This window comes from Rissa tridactyla, chromosome 7 (assembly GCF_028500815.1).
Source record: "Rissa tridactyla isolate bRisTri1 chromosome 7, bRisTri1.patW.cur.20221130, whole genome shotgun sequence".
In the NCBI taxonomy this organism is placed as follows: domain Eukaryota; kingdom Metazoa; phylum Chordata; class Aves; order Charadriiformes; family Laridae; genus Rissa; species Rissa tridactyla.
The window spans coordinates 42,168,526-42,190,477 of record NC_071472.1 but is presented as its reverse complement, the minus strand read 5'-3'; the positions used below and the strand labels follow the sequence as shown (position 1 = coordinate 42,190,477).

General features: G+C 44.1%; 1 long non-coding RNA gene across 1 annotated transcript in view; it reads right to left on the bottom strand.

Annotated features, from left to right (window-relative positions):
* The window catches only part of LOC128912783 (uncharacterized), a 72,269-nt gene that overhangs the window by 2,141 nt on the left and 48,176 nt on the right, over positions 1-21,952 (bottom strand). Inside the window, exon 2 of the long non-coding RNA XR_008467765.1 lies at positions 8,227-8,362. This is a non-coding gene — a long non-coding RNA (uncharacterized LOC128912783). The remainder of the gene's footprint in view (positions 1-8,226; positions 8,363-21,952) is intronic.

Below are 21,952 nucleotides of genomic sequence, written 5' to 3'. Positions count from 1 at the left end.
CAGAAATTTAGCCTGGAATAAGTTTCAGGACCATTTGTATCCCTGCTTTGCCATGGAGCTCGGATGTAAGAGTGGACAGAGTTGACAGCATAACTGGTGGCCACGCTGTGGGAAGCAGAGTTGTGTGCACAGTGGAATGGTATGGGATGGCACACCACTTCCCCGACTTCTTATTTTGCTGTTGAGATATATAAATGGTATACCACCATTTTCAAAAAGGGGGTGGATTTAGGTGCCCCAGCCTCTCGCAGCTGCAAGACACGGCTCAGCAATGGTACTTGTTTCCAAGGAAAACTGCAGGCTCCCAGGTCGCCTACTAAGCTCTGTGCTCAGCAGGAACTGTGAGACCCTGATGGTGTGCAGGCAACATCTTGGGAGAACAGCCGGGTCTCAGAGCCCCCGCTGAGTTCTGAACTGTGACCCAGCAGCTGCTGTAGCCCATATCCAAAGACACTTCTCCTATCTACCTTCTTGTTCACTTTACCAGTGAATAGCAGGGGTCTCATGGTAGGCAGCAGAGCGCTGAGGGTAGGGACAATTCAGCCCTTAAGAACCAGGGCTTCTTGCCTTGGTGCCTCACCACCCTGTTTGTTATCGGGCACGGTAGCACAATGCTATCTCACACAGGTATAGTCTAGCCAGCAGTTTAAAGGCTGGATATTCTGGTGATGGATAGTAACGCATGTTAGATAAAGATGCCACTGGAGACATGTAAAGATGTAACTGGAACTGGTTAGAAGAATTGTGTGGGTCATCTCTAAATGTGCCCCATCAGCAAAGAAGAGGCCTGTGCCCAGGCAACAGCTGGCGTGTCTGGGGTGGAAGCTCAGCAAGGCGGATGCAGGCACATGCTTGTTCCATTAACGTACATATGTACATACTCTGCTGAATCAGATCTCGGTGACATTGTGAACTGGGCTGTGCTGGCTGAAGATATCCTCATGCCCACCACAGCCTCAACATCCCTTAAACTAAGGCAAGCAAATATTGTCTTCTGCTAACATTGCTCTGGAATCTCCGGCAGAGGGGTGAGGCAGCCAGAGACAGGCACAGCTTTAACCAGGCCCAGTTTTGAGGCAAGATGCATCAATTTCATCAGCTTTCATTATAGGTTAAAGGACATTGTCACTTAGCAATTTGGGTAGGCTTGGAGCACAAAGTAGGCAGTAAGTGCAGGGCAGCTGACAGGTACCTGCTGAGCCTCAGCAGCTCTACTGTATTGAGTAGTGCACCTGAGCGCTGATTTCAGCTGCAGATCTTTTGCCAGTGTAAATTTTGTCCACAGCAGGAGGGCCGGCAAGCGTAATTAGACCATCTAACCTTTAAAACACCGACAAAGCCAAACCCAAGGCCACCCAGAAGCAATTTTGAAGCAAGAGGGTCATCAGCCTGTTGGGTGGCCAAAAACTACTTTTATGAGCGCAGTTGCAGGGAGTCGGGACTGCAGACCGCCACCTCTGCTCTCTGGGTCTGGGTCCTGCAGACCTGGGTTCCACTGTAACTGAAACCAGGCCTGTGTACTTGCATTGTGGATGTAAACTTCATCACGCCAGCTCGCGCCATTGCATTTTTGACAAATTATCCAGAGTATATAAAATGGTATTTAGCCTGGCATCATGCTTTGATGCTAGCTTTGGCTGTCAGAAATCGGACAATTCCTAAAGTAGTGCAACATTTGCCAACACAGAGCTTATCCGGCTGCATTTTGTACCACATTTTTGAGGTAGAAAAGTGACTTTACACTGGATCATCTTGTTTTGCATCACACTGCCATCATGTTTTGATCTAGTGCTAGGAACCCGAGAGCTGGATTTACTGTACCACTGAATCATGGTCTTCATATCCATATCACAAATGGGAGGCAGAGGGATCAATGGCCAATTAGCTGCTGTCTACAAAGCACCCTGAGGCCCACAGAGAAAAGTGACAAGTGTTACTTATTATTCTCTGAGTTAATAGTCCTTTAGTTTGCAGTATAGCTTTGACCTTGGCTATAATACCCTTCCTACCTCCCCACTCCTAAGCACAGTGGGTTACGATACAGAATACATCTGTTTCCTGTTTCATAAATTGCAATTGCACATTCCCAACAGGCACTCTCGACCGAGATTTAGAGGCAAGCAATTTTATTCACAAGTAGTATGTGCTCCTCAACCTATCTGGCTCCTTTGCATTGCGCTGCCTGCTGAAAATCAAGAATAGCCAAACAGAGTAGAAACTATTTTCTTGTTATTTGGTGAAGTTCACATCATCCCCTTTTTCCCTTAATGCTATTAAAAGTAAGTAAGTATCTAAGATATTCTGCTATATTTAACAGAAATAAATAATTTAAACAACACACACACAGAGAAATGACATGCAGCAATTACTTAATCTTTTCATAAATATTCCTTAATAAGTTATTATTAATATCGTTCTTGTTTGTCATGAGAACCTGTGGGCCAAGTAAGAGTATGTGCTGGCTTCGCTGCTTCACTGAAGTGAGGCCAGTGGGTAAAACCCTGGCCAAAAGAAATTAGTGGTTAGAAGGCCCCGGTGACTTGGCTACAGGCTACATCACACGTTTCTGCAGAAACCTCTTGCAAGCATCATCTTTCACCTATCTAGAAGCAAAATGAAACTTAAAAACCAAACACCCTTTCTGCATACCATTGCACATTATATCTTTACAGACTTTGGGATGAGACCTGGCGCTGTGTATGCCAGTGTAACAAGTCACCTCTGTTGTCTGCCGAGCTACCGCACCCAACTGTGCAGTGGGGAAGCAGCACGGTCCCATTCCTGGAGATTTTGGCCCAGTTCCTTTCCCTCCCAGGTGGGGAGGCTGTGAGAACACCCTGCCAGTATCTGCACCTCAGCTGATGAGTGGTGACTTACTACGCTGCTGAAAATCAGTTCTGCATCTAGGCTCGTAAGCTGACAAACGCTCGATGAGGTTACCCTGGAGAATCAGCCAACACGGTGCGATCCACACAACACCTTCAGAAAATGACACCTTTGTAACACACTGTACACTGAGGCAGGGGCTGGTTCCAGCAGGGTAAGGAACAGAAAGGTTTTGTGCAATACAGCTATTCAGGTCCATCCAAGATGCTCTGGGACAAAGCTGGGCCATCCTACAATTCAGGCTTTCTACCCACTTCTGCTAACACTTTGGATGCAGACTGGAAGCTCTCTCTCCTGCCCTGATGGCAGCCAGCGAGGCTGAAAGAAATGCCTACATCCCACCACTCCTCTCCCTCTGCCTTTTCTCCGCTCTGGTGGTGTTTAAAGGAGGGCTCCCCCCAAACTAAGCACAGCCCCCCGCTGCTTCAAGTTAAGCAGCTTGAAACTTATGAGCCCAAACATGTGCTTAGGGATAAACATTGTGCAAATATTTGCAGACGTAGGACCCTAATCTAGAGAATAACGTCTGTCCCAGATATCGTTTTGTTTATGCGTGTCAATCCTGGGGCATTACCAAAAAGCCTAAGAGAAAAGTCTGTGTTTCAAGATGCTTACAGTACCAAGGTCTTATCCCCCAGCCTGTCCCAGGCAAGCAGCCTTTACTTGCCAGAACAACCAGTATCCACTAAACAACACAGGCTGACGTAGGGTGGATACAGTTTGCAAACAGAGTTGGAAGTTGAAAACATGCAGATGTGCAAAAAGCACTGGCACTTTGCAGGACAAGAATTTGCAAATGCTTTGCCAGTCCATCTGAGTCCATCCCCAGGAAAAGCAGGACTGTCCGCGTATGGAAAGAGGAGAGAGAAAATAAAAGAGTGGCCGCACAGGCCTGATGTTGCTTGAGAAAGCAAAATATCCACCTCATTAACTTCATGCTTGTTCCCTGGCATATTCGTTTCTCCTTGCTGATGCACCAAATGCAAACAGCTCGATCACTCAGAGGCCCCGTGTTGCACTGATCTGCAGGGTATCAGCTCTCTGCTACATGTTCTTGTCTCTCCAGTTCTTTCTTCCAGCTCCTGAGATGCGACAAGGTCTTCTAAAACAGTTGCTGCTGCCCAAATGTGAGAAAGGAACCTAACCCCTGAACCTGAGGTGCACACTGTGTATAAACCCCCCTTTTCTCTCTCCAGGGAGCACACACAGCAGTTCTTCTTTGTGCCAAACAAAAGGTATGGCACCTTCGCTTTCAGCTTGGAAAATAACAGCCTGGGCTTTCAGTTTGGCCTAAACCTCAGCGCACAGATCAATGCGATGGCCAACACGCGCAGCTTCACGCCGGACTCCAATTTTTTTGAGAGGTAATTTTAACAGGCACTTTCCAGGGTCAGAGTCACAGTGCTGCAATAGTGACAAACCCATCGAGAGAAAGGAGAACTGGAGGGATTCCTGAATTGCAGGCGAACGCCTGGCTTTTCCCAGGGCAGAAACTGGTCTTTGGGAGCCACAAGGCTGGCTTCATGTGTTTACAAGAAGATCTGCTGTGCACACAATTTGCTGATGGTTCCCAGGCAGCTTCGCAGACGTGATGGGGATAAGGATAGGCCCCTTGAGACCCAACTCGCTTATAAACAACACTCCTGTTTTGCAGTGACTCTTTTCCTGTGAGATCTGAACCCAGCTCGTCTGAAAGGTTTTCTGCAGAGAGTGAGTCAATTAATGCCCTTAAACCAGTGAGCATCATTTATCACGTATCACGTTTCTGTAGCGAGAAGGTACACTGCGCTGACACTGTAATGCCCTCTTACGGCGATGTGCCAGCTTCTGAAGAAACTTTTTGGACAAGATCTCTGCTAGATATGTAGCTGTGAATATGATTTTACAACAAGCGATGGGCTCTTTTTCTTGGGCCATCACTTGATGTGGTGGCAATGATTTTGCAAGAGATTAATGTTTTTTTTTTACCTCATTTTTTTCCTAAACATAACAGACTTTTTTTTTGTTGTTATTTCTTCTTTTTTAGCCTAAATTTCCTCTCAAAGGAAGTGTTGATTCCCCTGTGTATGCAGCCACAGTCACCGGTAGATGATGGAGGCTGGAGAACTCTAAAGATCCTACTTTTATAGACTCCCCAGATTTTAAGCTGTATTTGAAGAGGCCATCCCAGATTTAGGGGGAAGGAAAGAAAAAACATTGTGTCAGATCAGCATTAATTTCAAGAGAAGAAAGGGGGCAATCCTTATGTGTGTTTTGTCTATCACAACCAGGAAACGCAGCAGACACATCTCTTCAGCATCATCTGCTGCCCTTATTCGTTATCCTGGGTTGAGGCACGCTGGAGAGAAAAGATTTTGCAGCCCCAGCAGAAATGTTTGTGAAATGTTTATCTGATCATCTAAAGACTTTGAAGGCTTGCTTTGGGAAAGAGTTCTAACACTTCATAATTCAGTTGCAACTGAGAGGCTTGGTGTCTCCTTTTTTTGCAAGAGAGGCTTTTTTTTTTAGGGCAGCAAATCAGTGTTTTGTACCAACAGCAAGAATCAGAATGAAGTCAGGGTGCCACAGTTCACTAAATATACATATATATAAAAAATGATTTTTTTTTTTCCAGCCAAAGCTAGAGATGGGGTTACGTGCTGTTTCACGTTATCAGACACACTGTACTGTTCACCACATAAGCTTTCCCTAGAGGGGAAAAAAAAAACCCCAAACCCCAGATATTGCTGCTAACTGCAGAAACCATCTGCAAATGCCTAGTGAGGTGTATGCTCTCTCCCTCTGCTCTGCACGGGAAGAAAGCCTGATACTAGCCCTTATTATTCCTTTCTGTGTCAAGGAGGAGACTGCGTAGTAAGGAGAAAGCACTGTATGCATCTGTATGCTAAAAGTAAGAGTACTGGCCTTCCGACATGGAAAAAATGATGCAACTGCTAGAAACACGTAAGCAGTTTGGGAAGAGCCAGTTTACCGACCTGCTCCCTATGTTATCAAACTCCTGGGCAGCCAGGCTCCGCTTCCTTCTCTATTGCATGTGATAACGGTAAAGCTTAGAAAAAGCAGCCCCTGTTATCATCTTTTTACACTACCCAGCACATCCTAATTTCAAGGCCAGACTACCAGAAAGATATATAGGAAGGATTTGGTGTGACTAGCCTGCAAGCTGGACAGTCGTGGCTGACACCACGCAGAACTGTGTGGGCCTACACGGTCATGTTCTGTGCATGGGGTTACAATTGCAACCGTATTGCCCATTGTTTTCTCGACTTTGATTTCAGGTTTTTCTAGCAGCCTGGATTCTTGATGCATTTCAATGGACAAATGCTTCTGACTTTCCATATGATGCCCAGTGTGGACACTCAAGACATCTTAAATGGCAGCTGGACAAACCTCACCTTTCTGAGTACCATTTCAGAAATTTTCAGCATTCTCCCCAAGCTAGATCTTTGATTACAACGTTTCTCTTTGCCTGCAGGTGCTATGTATTCATTTATGTCATCTCAAAGACCATGAGCTCAGACATATGTCAGTCTGAATTTCCAGCTCCAAAGGAAAAAAAAAACCAAAACCTTGGAGAGACGATGATGTGCCTGCTCCTACTTCTGACCCCTTGTAGAAATACCATTTTTTCCTAAGACATAAGTTCACCACGCAATTCCTGAGCTGCATCGGATTCGCTTTTAAAGTACATCTACCCTTCAGTCCATTTTTGTCCAGGAAATGTACCCTGTTCTGAGCTCGGCATTGCAGTAGTGGGGCCGTAGCAGTACTTCAGCTGGTAGTTTGAAGCCAGCTCCTTTTAAAGCTGAATCGAAGCACTAGGACTGCAGTAGAGACTTAATCTAGGCCGAGTCCAACCTAGCAATGCCTGAATTGTGAGAAGAGAAATGCATACCAAGCATACTCAGGACTCATGGTGGGAAAGTCTCCCAAGAACGAGTGATGATCCCTGTAACTTCCATTAGCAATAACTTGCTCAAACGCAATTAATTCCTGCAAATCTCCTGATGATACCAATTATCTCCTCCAGATACTGCTGTAAGGTCCTATAATCGTCTTCAACTGCAGGAAGAATTCTTTCTTTATAACTTTCAGTGTCTCTATGGAGAAAGTTATAATTTCTGCTTTCTTACTTTTCAGTGTCACGGAATTGTTTTGGATCTTCTCCCAATTCTCTTCACATTGCCTTTTAAAAAAAATTTCTTTGTTTTCTCCTTTTTTTTTTTTTGTTTTTCTTTTTCAGAAATGGGCTGTAATTTGATTGTCTCATTCCTGGTATTGCTTCATCTATGCAACTTTCGTTGCTGAAGCAGATGGGACTAGAGCTTGAGCAATGTAAGTTAAGAGCAACAAATGAGATAACTGAGGCAGGAATGAGACAATATGATGCCTTGCTCTTGCGAAAGGGAAATATAAATTGCTGAGGCTGTAAACAAGCGCTTCCTGGTGGATCAAAACCACAACATTACAGGCAGCAGCAAAGGACGGTCTTGACACTTTCAGGGCTGTGGTGTTTAGGATTAATTTAGCATATTTGGCTTTTGCCATGATTTTAAATCTTTCATATTGCCACAGGCAATGAGCAACAAGCACCACGTATTTTACTTTTTGCCGTTCCCTCAAAGATATCGAAATACTTGAAACTTGTTGCACTCCATGGAATGCTTGGAAATATTCATTCAAAAGAAAATTATAGCTGAAATACCATTTCTGTAAGTTCTACTAGCTACAAAGAAAAGGTTTATTTTGATGTTTCCTTCTACGATTCCTTGAGTGTACTGAGCACTATAAACATTTCTAGCAAAAATTGCCAGTTATTTACCAGTTTTATTAGCACTGTACCAAATGACTAGATGCTAATGAGTAGGTTGGTGCAAATACTATTGAGTATGACTATCACGTTCACACCCAAGGGAAAAAAAAAACCAACCAAACTATAAAGAGGCAAAACCATCCTGCTTTGAGGAGAATAAAATATAAATGGACAAATCAAGAAAACTATAACTTAGACGATGAGTTGAGGCACAGAGAAATGGAGGGACCTGCCCAAGGTCACCTAAGGAAGTCAAACAGACCCAGATGATCCTTTCCTCATTCTTACTTTGACTTACGTCCAGGGTGAGAATCATAGATATTTCACAGAGAAAACTTTGGCCCCTATTAGCTGCTTCTAGAGCTGTATCATTATCCATGTTCCTTTTTTTTCCTGGTTTGGGTTTGGTTTTTTTGTGAGCCCCAATCCCAGCTGGGATTAATTTAGGCCCCAGTGCAGCTGGACACTGCAGTGCCATGCCTACAGTGAGCTGACAACAATGAAATCCCACCCTAAATTTGACTCACTTAAAATCAGCAAAATATGTTGTCAGGTGTCAGACCCATCTGCACTGATTTTCTCCAGCAATGCTTCAGGCTTCCTCCTGTGTGCTTCTCTTCAGGGAGATCTGGCTTCAACCGAGGCAGCGGAATTCGCTTGATCCTGCGTAATAGAAAGAGGTACAAATAAATAGTTTCCCCAGGCAATGTCAGCAGAAGACTGACAGAAGTTTTGGAGCTTAATATCAGAGAGTTTAGAAAATCTCAGGCTCTACTAATTAATTAATTGCTTCTGTGGTATTACATCTGAAACAGGACATGCTGATAGGCTGTTCTTTCCTGATGAAAAGCCATTAAAACGAACACAGGCTGCATTTCTGGGTTTTTTTTGGTTACGTGTTTGCAGTGCCCATCAGAAACACTACAGAAGAGGAATACCTTCTGATTTCTACTTTTGTGCTGCGCTGCATCTGTCTCTGCTCAAAGATGTAACACGAGAATGAAATCTACACTGGCACTGCATTTGTTTAACATCGCTTTTCCTTGTGTGCACGATGCAGGAATTAATATATGACCAGGAACTTCCCAAGTTCACTTACAATCTGTACCTCTGCTAAGCAGATCCCTACAGATAACAGTTTCTTCTTAAAAACTAAGTTCCAAGTTTCCTAACAAAAAAGTATCAAGGAAATCCGCAACTAAAACAATAAATTTTTTTTTCTAACTTCTATCCAGTCATATTTTTAATTTATACATTGAGTTTTAGACAGCTGAATAGCTTTGTTTCATTCAGTATAATTTTCCATTTGATTTGAACTTGGAGTAAAAAGTCTGCAATGGAAAATAAAAATAAATATAAATATTTCTACTGGTATAGGTGAATGTCCAAATGTGTAACGCAGCTATGGAGAATGTGTTTGCCCTGTAAGGAGCAGCTTGGGAAGGAAATGGAAAACAACCAGCACTTGTGAGTGGGTGATTTGAACTCGAGTGAAATATGGCATCCTTTTCTTATCTATACCCCCCGCTGAATTCACTTTGGCCTAAACCACCCCCACGGAGGTTTCTCTGTGTGGAGAGGCTGAAGTCAGGGTTCAAACTCAGGCTAAAAGTGCAGTGGAAATTCACCCTGTGTCAAGGAACAGTTCAAAACCTTTGTGTATTTGGTGCCCACATTTCTAAGATGTGGTAAGCTATCCCAGTCTTGCTGGGGAACAAAAAAGAAAAAAGTGTTTCTGATATTGCCAGTCCTGGAGAACAAGCAGAAAAACATTTTTTCTGATGGAAGAAAAACACTTGGCTGCATTGTTTACAGAGAAAATACCGTTCTTTGTTGCTGGGGAGGAAAAAGCACCATAGTGCTAGCCTGTTCCCTCTGGCCTCGAAGAAAGCTTTCCACAAAGAATCCTGATAGACCTATGGGTAGAAGTCTAAGCCTCATCTTCCTCTGCAGACATATCTGCACTGAGGATATAGCACCCAGGATTAGCGAGCTGCTCACAGCTTGCCTGCAAGCAGAAAAGATACTCAAGGCTTTGATTTCAAGCAGGTAATCACCACTGACCTGAGGAACCAGCCCTCACGTCATGTTTTCTATGCAGTGCACGGCCAGTCCCTGCCACTGAAGAACATGAGCCTGACAACTGAGCAGGGACATAAAGAAATTACAGATGACAACTATATCCAGAGTTATCTAAATCAATCAGAGGCACTTGGAAAAGTTACAATATATATTTCAGGTTGAAGCTGACCTTTAACTATTGCAGGCTGAAATATTTTCCTGAAGCAGAACATCTTGAGAACTGGTTCATAAAGGGTTCTGTACACGTTTCTCTGGAGCCCTGAGCAGCGACCACTCCTGTAAACAAGAAGCCAGCTACGTGAACCGTTGGTTTAATCAGGGCTTGCCTGGTTCTTAAAGGTTTCAGGTGTGCATAAATATATGCATATAAACGTACATGTGTGTGTGTAGTTTAGCAGAAAAAAAATGAAGTACAGATGATTCTGAAGACTTATAGGCAACCAGGATATCATTACCAGAGTTGTACTCAAGCTAAGCTGTTACTACTCTCCGTTTTATTTGGATTTTACTTTAATCCAGAAGAACTGCATAAAATATACCTTCCTGGAAAATATAATGCAAAAGAATCCTATTGAAGCACCCACTGTCCTTGCCAATGAGCTGTAAAAGAGGGAAAGACATTTGGAAACTAGTGTTCAGAGACTGGGCAGGAGAACTGGAAACTTTGCAGAGATGCTGTTCTGTTGTCCTGTCCTGTTTATCTTCTTTTCCTCTTCTTGCTCAGCTGGCCAGTGGTTAAGGAGAAGTATTTTGACTCTTGTGAGTCATACTTACCAGAAACATTTTGCTTTGGGCATTTCCTTGTTGCCACGATCCTAGTCCCCCTTTTTTCTGTCTTTCCCATTTAAATGGAAAGACATCAGCTACAATGTGGAAATATTACATGTTCTTGTATGAAGAGCACTGCATTGGTCATGTCCAAATCTTTCCATTACAGCAATCCAGCAACAACTGCAAAAAATATTTGTGATCAGAGTAGGACCCATACGATGAGCCACTGATGTCTGAGAGATTCCTGTCTATGGCTTAAGCAGCTCCCAATTCGTGGGAATGGGGCAGTTAAAAAGAAGGCAAAAATAAGGTTTGGCCCTGGTCCAGACTCATATCTGTACTGGAAGTGTAGAAGAAAAAAATAAAGTTTTTCCGAAAGCACCACATGGGAAAACACCTATCGTTTCCTCCAGTCTTCTCTGCTGTCCTACGGGGTAGTGCAGTTTGCTTACGAGAGGAACTCTCACCATGTACAAGCAGCTGCTCTGGAGATTTCTGAGCGGGCACAAAGATCACACTTCCAGTGAAGTGTCGTGGAGAGGGAAGCAATAGCCACAGTGCCTGTGTCTGCACTGCGGGACCTCCTTGAGCAGGGTGTGCCCTGCCTCTTTCTTCAGGGGCTGAAATTGGTGGAAAGTCCCTCGGGACTTCAAGCTACAGTGAATCACAATCCCTTTTCAATTTTGAATCACAAAGAAAACCACCTCAGTGTGAAGGAGTTATCCCCAGGCCTGCTCTGTACGGGAGGTTCACAGAGCCCTGCCCCATCTGATGAAGGTTGTGGGCCTGCACCAACCATCAAAGAGGCACCAGCTTACAGCTGGTGACAGCCATGGCTAAAATAGCTAGTGAAGCTTTTGTGCCTACCTCTGCCCTCTCCTGGATGCGTGATGCAAAGTGTGGAATCCCTCCAGACAGCAAAGTCTTTCAGTTTCAGCTTTTGGTTATAAGCAAGGTTTATCTCATTTCTGTTATTTAGTACCAAGAACTGTGTTATAGTCAATGGGGATCTACTAAGTAGCCACGGTGAGAATGGCCCCAAGTTACTTTTGATCCACCAATATAAACATTTTGTCCATTTTGTCAGCAATTCTGACTATCTGAGAAGTTCTGAAATTCAGAGTGATTGCGTAGCTCAGAAATAGGTGAACCCTCAGCAGCCATGCCCTAAGTTTCTACAGTGTTCCACATCATTCTTCTCAGTAGTGAGTCCTTAACCAAGGGCAAGCACATCCTTCTTGGTGTCTACTGTTTGCCAGTGTTACAGCTGAGTGGATCCCAAACATTCCTGAGGAAGGAGCCCCTCCCTGCCCTCAACATTGCTCATTTTTTAACAGATGTGTAAGTGAAGGATGGTGTCTTGAAGGTCACTCTACAGGGTCTAGCAGAGAGCCAGCAATCTTCAAAGAATATCTGGAACTACTGTGCAAGTGGAAAGTATTAATAAGCATATGTCGCAAATCCACAAGACTCCACCCAAAAACTCAGTGGGGTTATCCTTCCTTTCTCCAATAGCCTACCTCAGCCTCTGAGCTATGGTAACCATTGGAAAGAGCTGGAGGTCTGGATCATAACCGCTGCTTTTTGCGGGGCATGTGATAAGTTATAATAATATGATACAAAACCAACCCTTTCCGTGGCTTCCGATAATAGCTTGTCTCTCAGCCTGACATTCAATCATGTTTTGCCTGTTGTGCTGCCAGTGCTCTGACTGCTCGGATTGCCTAGCTCCTCTGGTAAGATCCTAAAGCTTTCTGGCCCTCAGAAGCTTATCTTGGTCCATGGAGTCCAGCAGAGGATCTCCGCACTGGAAATTTTCCTACTTTTGCTCAGTGATCTCGTGCTGAATATGTGTTCTCCTACCTGTTATCCCTTTCCTATCAGCAATCAATCTAAGCTATGCAGATCTGCTCTACTCCTCATTTTAATTTGTCTAGTCTGGGACGTGAAGTTCAGAGCTTTATTCAGACCTGACACTGTTATATTTAACTTCACATCTGATTTAACGCTCAGATTTTCCAGAAGGAGCCCAGATGAGATTTTTCAACTATGCACCATTCACAACCGAGGTCAGTGGACCAACTCACACCCCTTTAAACACCGAGATATGCAACAACATTTCCAAGACAAACTCAGCATCCTGTACTTTGACACCCAGCTGAAGCCAGACTTGGTTTAAGGGACAATAATTCTCACCCAGGAGGGCAGGGTGTGTTTCCTTGTTAGAATAGGAAAAGAGATTTTGTAACGCTCCGTGGTCTCACACCTGGCTTGAGCATATGAGTCTGGTTTAAGTCCTGGAGTGAGTCCCTGGCCATCTTTGGTACAAATTTAAACCAAACGTCAGGCTACTCTAATTTATGCTAAGAGTCAGGATGGATGCCAAGCCAACTCACGATGCAGAGATTCAAAAAGTGAGCGATAGTCATATTCTCTCCTTGCAATGATGAGTCCATTGCTGCAGTTCCGAGCTACGGAATGAGTACTACAGGAAGTCAACAGAAAGTGAAATCACCTTGTGACATGCCTTAGTTACTTACCTGTGGTTTCAACAACATGTCAAGTGACAATTTAAACTCTGGGGCAGAAATCTATGAACTTGACTACTTCAGCTAAAACTAAAACCGTTACATTCAGGGAAACTTCTGCAGGGCAGAACCTCTGGTTTGGCTGATGACCACCATTTTCCGTTATCTTCTGTAAGCCAAATGCCTCCCGTGGTACACCAGTGCCCTACCACAAGAAAAGACGTGACAGGAAGGCATCCTGGGAAACGCTGCACAGCTGAGGAAGCTTGGTGTTATAAGGCATCTGTGCTAGATCTCCTATGAATTAGCACAGCATAGTTTCCAGATCCAAAAAAAAAAAAAAAAAAAAAAAAAAGTGGTTTAGAGTGCAACCAGCAGCCTTTCTGGATTTCTTGAGTGCTCATCTTAAAGGTAAAATTTTTCCATGGATATTTTTCCATAGTTCACGATCTTAAAAGCAACATTTACTTTTTAAAAAGTCTGACTCCTTGACAAAAAAGCTAATGGCCAGAGCCTTTCTCATCAACTACACATATGCTGCAAAGTTATCGGAGTTACTACTGAAGGACCCTTAGAGCAGCAGGTGAAAACTGATGTTCCACCTCAGCTGAGCAAGTGATGTTTTGGGGAGGTGCAAGGCATAATATAACACAAAAGGAAAGCGGAAGGAATGAATCGCTGGTCTGTGGGCTGTTTATCAGCTCTACTCTCACTTTTCTCATGCAGCTCTGTGGGAGGCATTTCTGTGGGACATGATAATAAAAGCTGGGATGTTTTTCCACCCAAATTTTTTAATGCTTTCTTTGCTTTTGCTGTAGATCCCAGAGACCAGATGTCTCATATTAAAGAAAGAATAACTTACTTAACTTCTCTTTGGGGACATATTTGGGGAAGGAAGGGAGAAAGAGTTTGTTCTCTTTGAAATGAGAGTTAAATTGACACACGGTGGATAAATGGCAGGCAGAGGCCAGGCACGTTATTGATAGAAAAGAAGATAACCTTGAACAGCGAGGCTGACCATCACAAGAGCTGAAGGTATTTTCTAAAAATAACTTCCATCAGGACAAGCTTCCCTGTAACACCTCCAACAAAGTATCCACGTTCAGGAATTCTCCTCAAACAGTTCCCACTTGACACCCACTATTAAAATGTGCTCTCAGCTCACTTAGCCAATTAATGAGATTTTTATATATCGTTTAAATTTCCTTATTGTGTATTGAATTAAAACACATCCCATGTGCTGTGGTCAACTGATGAAGAGAGCTGGAGACCCAGGAGGGCAACGCTACCTTGAGCCTACCCTGAGTGCAGCTAGCCACCATGCAGGTGGGAACAGGAAAAAAATCACACTTCCCCTCGTTGCCCCAGGGCTCCTACCTGCCCTGGGCTTCTGGCTGCTTCTGCGTCACCCAGCTCTAGTATGCATGAGCACCCAGCCTGCCCAAGCGCCTTGAAACTCCTGTGGCCACCCTATACCCACAAAGTACCTGAGCACTTGGTCATTGTGAGGACCTTTATCTCACAGGAGATCCTTCCCACCTCCTGCGTTTGGGCAGAGCCTGCTCCAGCCCAGCCTTGCATCAAGTGGGGCAAGGTTGTGAGGGATGAGGTAACTTCTTCATCCATGCAGCTGCTTCAGCTCTGACAGCAACAAACGACGGCAGTGTGCTGGGGTGCCTGCCGATTACAGACATGTTAGTCATCCTCCCACTGTTATTTAGGCTTCTGTGTCTGGCTGGGTTCATCTGCTAGTCCTTGTATCACACTGACAGCATAAGCCACCTCCTTGCACAATGAATCCCTAGGCTTAGCAAATTGGGACCCCATTCGAGCTTCTTGCTGATACTTTGTGCAAATGTCATCATTCCTGAAAGAAGCCGCACTCAGTAAATCATCCCCTTGACAGTGCCTTGAGCAGGGGATACGGATGTCACTGATCTCCACTGGACTGGAGACCAGCTGGGACACTGAGATCACTCCCCACAAATCCCAGAGAAGCACAGCAGAGGTGTTTAGTCCAGTTAAAATCCACAGCACATCCATTCCTCACTGGCCACAACCACAAGACAGACCTAATGAAATAAGGCTGTTAACAGAAAAGACCAAAATCCTCAAAAATTATAATACGTTTCTGGAAGGGAGTGAGAGACCACAGGCGTTTTGGTGTCCTGAGCTCTTGCAATGCTAGAGGACTGGCATGTCCTTAAGAAAGAGACGACAGCTCATTTCTGCCAATGCAAATGCAAGGGCATTTCAGAATCAGGCGTCACCAACACATGGCAAAGCAAACAGATTGCTGCAGTGTCTCCAGCTACAGATATGCAGAACAGCTGAAAGACCACCATGTGTTCCTCAACTCTTCTGAGCTGCCTTCAGTCTTCTGACTTTTGTGTCCTCCATCCACCAAGAGTCCTAACGGAGCTCATTTCCTCCATCTTTCCTAAAGCTATGAAGTGGCAGCTACTCCATTAGGATTTATTAGCTCCCACTGGGAAAGAGGAACAGAGATTCACATGAGTCATTAAGTTTAAGTCCTGCCGGCAGGATGACCATGGAAAATGATATTTTAGAAGGGTTTTCATTGGCACTGCTTACCCAGTTAAATGCTTATAGCATAATTACTAAGGGAAAAAGGATGTTTTCAGAAAAAAAAAAAAGCACAACCCAAACACAAGAATACTCCACAGAACCCAAACAAACTGCACACATTTCTGCAAATTATTTATGGTGGAATTGGCTGTTCTGCTCAAATAAGTTACAGGGATCGGGTCATCTGTGTCCACAAAAGCAAGATCCAGCCCAGAAGCTTGATTTTCTTTTAAGGGTGAGCAACAGAAAGAACAACCGTCTGCTGCAGAGGTCATCAGCATCAAAATAGACCTGGTCAGAAATTATTCTCAGAGTATATTTTTGTTTTGCATGACATAAAAAGACAAACTCAAAAGGGTGCTTGTGCTCAGCCTAGCTTTTTACTTTCAGTCAATGCTAGGAAACTCAAAACTTTTATCCAAAAAGCATTCATGCAATCCATGCAAGTATCTGAATGACTTTTTTTTTTTTTTCCTTTTCTGGTATTTTGACTAGATTTAACAAAAATATATCATAACTGCAGATAATTATTAGCAAAAGTCACCATCAGCAAGATCTTTAAATCTTTCATTCTCTCCCCTCAACAGAACTTTCCCCTCCTACAATTTCAGTATGACCAACATAATTAGCCCAGCTTCCCAAAATACTGTAACTTGGATTACCCGCTGCCTCTGCACTGACTCAGGGGGCAGCTGTGGTCAGCAGCTTACAGACAATACATTCCACCTGTCCATAATGTCCCTGTCACTGAATGTGACACAAGATGGGTGCAGCGCTATGACACCTACATGCCGTACCTGCAAGGCGAGCTGGTCAGATCAACACGTGGCTGCCTTGTCACACTGCTCTCCTTGTGTTTGAGACTGCACTTATTTCTCTGCCTAGTCCTCTAGCAAGGCTCCTTCTCCCTCTCATGCCCTATTCAGTCCCTTCTTACCAGCTTAGCAAAGCCTGCTGACACAGTGGCGGGGACTAAGGAATGAGCTTTGGCACCTGAGCCCACTGCTGGGGAGCAGCATGTGGCTAGAAACCATCCTGCCATACAAGTATTGCTTTGTAACATATTGAGAAATACAGGTTCCTTGGAATTTGGCTCAGCCAGAACCATCAGCTCCTGAGGACCATCTAAGTGATCCCAACGGGGCAACAGGAGGAATTGATTGTATTGAGAAAACATGCTATAATTAGAAATAGGTTAAAACCAGATGGACGGACCTCATCACTTGTTTTTTGTTTGCTTTTGCAAAACCAATACCAAGAATGGTTTGGCTGCGGGCCTTATTTCTGAGCTCATAATATTCATGGGTGGATCTGGGGATCAGAGAAATGGTTTCTGTCAAGAGCTGTCAGCAGAAAAAGAGCAAACTATTATCCATTTCAGCATGCTCCCGCATTTGTGTAGCTGAACCCTCTCTGACCATCACCACATGTCACTATGGGTTTGGAAATTAAATGACTGAATGAATCTGTGAAACTGTTTCCCCTCACTTCAGTGCTGGAGTATCTCCTCCGTATCCAGACTGGGACTCTGCAGAAGACGCGCTCGTTCCTCAGCCAAGGATCGTCAGCTCTGCAACATGTTCATAGAGTGCAAACTAATATTATAGACTGTAGCCTCTGCTTGGGTGTGAACAAGAGGCTTTGGCCATGCAGGAGAGACTCCCCTCCTTATTCAGATAGCTCCTCAGGTCCCAGTGCATGGGCCTTATTGATACCGGAACATCTCCAGGCAGAGATACTGACAGAAACACCTAGAAGTGAGACAGAACAGTGTGAAAAAAAATAATCCAGGGGCAGTGCCAATTTCCCTTCTGTTTCCCTCTCTCCCTCCTCCTACTCACATCTATGCCAGTCCATGTGTGCATGAGTATCTGACCAAAAACTTGTCAAGTGTTATCCAAAGGTAATGCTACTAAGTTCGATGGTATTGTTTGAGCTGTAGCTACATGACCTGACAATTGCATAAGCCCCTGTATTTTAAGAGCCTAATAAGTCTTTAGTTAATGTGGAATAAGACAGGTTTAAGTGCTGTTACAGCTCCAGAATTTCTTATGGGTCCTGCAATCTCAACCTAATCCGGGAAAACACTTAAACAAAATTTATCTTCCACACCACTGACATCCTTTGGACTACATCTGCATCGACACACTGCTTTATAAAGCATTAATCAGGAGAAAGTCCCATTATTTTCAGTGTATTAACTTTTATGGAAAATAACTTCTCAGCTGTTTGCCATTTTACCATTCCAGTATCAAGTGATGGAACATTATTATTAAATGTGTTTCCTTACGCCTTATCACTCTTACATTCCCACATCAGCTGCCTTTTTTAATAGGTTCTTTGTTTGTAAGGAAACACTAAAGCCTTACTGCGTGAAAGGTCTCATTCTTAGTCATTTTTTGTTCTTCCCAAGCATTAAAGTTCTCCAGCTGAAGGATGTTCTGCTCCCTACAACACACTGCACAGACTGGTCTCCAGCCAGAAATACTCTGCCAGAACAGCTGCCGCTGCAGAGGTGTAGCAGCGCAAACCTCTGTACGTATTTCAATCATCAAGACTGTATCTAGATCTGTAGGGACCGTGCCCGGGTATGAGAAGGTATTCAAGCATCCAAGCCAATCATTCCTATGTGGTCCTTCCAGCCAGGCCGTGAATTTGTGCCACATGAAGTGATTTGCCATCCTACATCCTGTCCACAGCATTGCAGCAAACCAACTTACTTTGCACAGATGTCTGAACAGGCTGTTATAGGATCATTAGTTTTGATAAAGATGGGAGATCCACCGCCAATTAACTTCCCTTTGCATGAAGCAAAGTGTTTCAACCTTGGCAGGAAAGCGAGAGCTGAAACTCTTTCAAGCAGTGACCATTATCAATATTCTGCTCATTTTTGCCTCACTGTTCACAATGCGTTTTACTTGGTTTCCAGAAGTAATAGTGATCTTTTCGTAATTATAGCAAGCAAGCAGGTCTTCAGCCCTTCTCCTCTCCTCCCATTTAATCAGCAGACATGTGCTATTAACAGCATTAGACCAGTTGTTTCCAGTTGCAATTCAGCCAGAGTTATAGTGATTTTTACTAACCAAGGATCTGATCTAATACCTCTGAATTCCTCCGCCTGCTCAGGCAAAGCTACAAAGCCTTTGCTGTGATTCTGCCAGCTTTCGTCGGCTAAGTTGGTTAAGCCTGAACTCTTTCTGGATGGGAGTTTTCCAAGAAAAATCCAGCAACAAGCCAGCTCTCCAGCACAGCGTTTGTGGGCACTGTGCTGTCAGAGGAGCCGTATTTCAGATGTGGTCATACCCAGGCATGGATTCAGGACTGACTTAAAGGGAATAATACCACCCCCTGAATCACCAGCACAGCTTCCTGCAAACCTTGAGGTTTCCTGGCCGTACATCAGAAGAGGTTTCTGTTCCTTTTGACATTTTTGTTTACCCTCAGTAATTTTCCACTATGCCAGACTTCCATGGATTTTTCTCATTAGGGCAAGACAGACAGTGACCCAATGAGTTTACTTGGCTTATGATATGCCAATGACCTAGCATACCACCACCACACCTTCATATAAGGAGCTGAGGCTTTGCAGCAGCTCTGATCAGCCATGCTGAGGTGGGCACTCTCACCAAGAGCCTCACATGGGAGCTTGGTCCCTCTGGTTGATCTTCTCTAGAGCTTCTCCAAGGTTACTGTGAGGAAAAAAAAAAGGGAAAAAAGGAAAATGCAGAGGGAAAAGGAACAAAATCACCATTCCCAACTTCTTATTTCCTCCAGAGATTGTGCCTAGCTGAGCATCATTCATCAGCAGGTTCTTGTGCAGCAAAATCTCTGCATCCAGCCTGCCACCTGGCCAGAAACACTGTACAAGACCTGGCATGGCTTCCTCCACCCAGACCCTCGCAGGGAGCTCAAATACAGATCTATGCTTTCTCCAGGACTACTCCCCAGTTCAGCACTGGGCTGAGCACCCACAGCTCTATGTTTGTGGGTGGCATAAAACTGCATCAGTTTATAATAGCTCTTTCACTTCGCCCTGTGACATAGAAACAACTTTTTGAAAAATTGCTGAGGGTTTGAAATGTACCTGATGGAGGCCAAGCACAGGGCCAACAGCAAGGAGCTGTGCTCTCTGGCTTTTTGCCAAGGTCTTCTTTTGCAGCATCTTTCCACTACAGTTTAACAAAATACCTTCCTACACCAAAAAGCCAATTACGATACTCAAAAACTGACTGTACGTGGACAACCAGCTCTAGCCAATCCTGCTTTGAACAGGTGATTTGAACTAGACGATCTCCAGAGGATCCTTCCAACACCACAGTTCTAAGTTTCTTAAGCACACAAACCAATTGACGCTTGATGACAAAGAGAGAGAAAGAATATGAGATCTTCCTCTTACCATATTTCGTCCTGGAAATGAACATATATGGGTAAAAATTTCTTTTCCCCTGCCCTGGGAAAAGAGTTGATACCTCTTTTGAGTTGTGGGCTTTTTACTGAGTTGTTGTTGGGGGACTCAGGAGAGGGGGAGGTGCTTATAATTTAGGAAAAATACATAGGCTTTCATAAATTCAGAGTGTGAGAGAATCTGAACTCATTCATTGCACTCCCTGTTGTTCTTTTTCATTCAATGTGAGGCTGCAACGGCCCCAGAGTCCCAAAAGCCAAATAGCATTCAGAGGTGGTCCTGAAGAGACATAAAATCCCTCCAGAAGCCTGAAGCTGAGATCGAAAAGCCCACACGTCTTTCTACACCTGCCCTGGACTTCATAATTATGTTCAAGGGAATAAACTAAGCTCTTTTATTAATCTTCTTTACCTGAAACTGATGCTTCCCCTGCCCATACAGTTGGAATATAGGTTCCAACCTTTATTCCAGGACATGGGTTTGAGCTCAAGTTTGGTGGGCTTCTAGGAGTCTGGATATTTACTCAACACTGTGCAAATTCCTCCCGCCCAGAAGCCAGTGACACAGGCCCCTTTAGCCAGACTCTAGTGCTGGATGTTTGTGACTCAAGGCTGACTCATCAAATCTCTTGCCTCTGCTGATGCTGCAGGACCATTTATGGGTGACCTGATTATGCTGTCCTGTTTGTCCTCTTCTTGCCGCAAGAATGGGGACGGAGGGAGATTCCTCGTCTGCATATAGCTAGGGAGGGACTGGCTTTCAGAGAAACCCAAAAGAAGCGATTTCTAGGTGTCCTAACTTCAGGGAGGAAGCATAAAGGCATCAAAATCAGACACTGTGTCTGATCTTCACAGTGCCAGAGAGAGAACCCAAGTTGCACAGCCAGCCCTATGAAATGGGCAGTGCGAAATACTCACAGTACAGGTAACAAAGCAGGGAAGCATTTAGGAGGGGGAAAGTGGAAATTAGATGGGAAGACACCTTAATAGAAAAGTTCCCAGCCTTCCTAATGGCTCAAAAGAAAAGCAAACAAAGTTTTGAATCTGTTGGCTTCTTCTGGATGCTTGCTATTGGAAAACACAATACCAATAACATAAAAAGTGACAGTGCAAGCAGAGGCGAAGGAATATCAAAAGGTGGTTGTCCTAAAGCTAGAAAAAGGAGGAGAGTTCTTGCTGTGGAAATCCAGACTTCCTGAGGGAGTTCCTCTGCTGATTTTAGAAGTAGATCCTTTCACTAAATATTTTGTTAAGGAAAGCGTGCTTTTGCATATGCTTTTAGTTAGCTTAAAAGAACACACGCTAGCAAACCTATTGTGTTTCTCAAGCTGTCTAAAAATACTTCTTTGAAGGGAGTAGAATCACACTGATATGGTTTTAATTAAAGAGATCACCTGGTAAGGTAGACAGCAAAGTTGGTCTGCTGGCCAGCTGGACCGTTCCCATGCTGGAGAGATCTACAAGCCTAGGACATATTTAATTAGGAAACCATTTTTCTTTCATGCTATTTCTTACTGCATCTACTTAGAATCATAGAATCATTTAGGTTGGAAAAGACCTTCCAGACAAAAGATACAGCATCCAACTTCTGCATGCTTCAGCTCGTCCTCAGTTCAGTGAGGGCTTTGCTCAAGTCAGAGGAAATTTGTGGATTCATGTATTTCGCTAAGGCCAGAAGGGACCCCTTTGCTCGTACATCTTCACCTCTTTCATCACCCAGGCCAGGGAGCCTTTGTTAGAACTTCTCTGTAGGTGGGAAATACCTTTCTTTTCTACCTAAGGCACCACTAACAAGGCCAATAACTTGTTACTGACTTGGGACACATTTTTCAAGAACGCATTCTTGAACTAAGGGAGGAACACGAACCCTGATGTAACT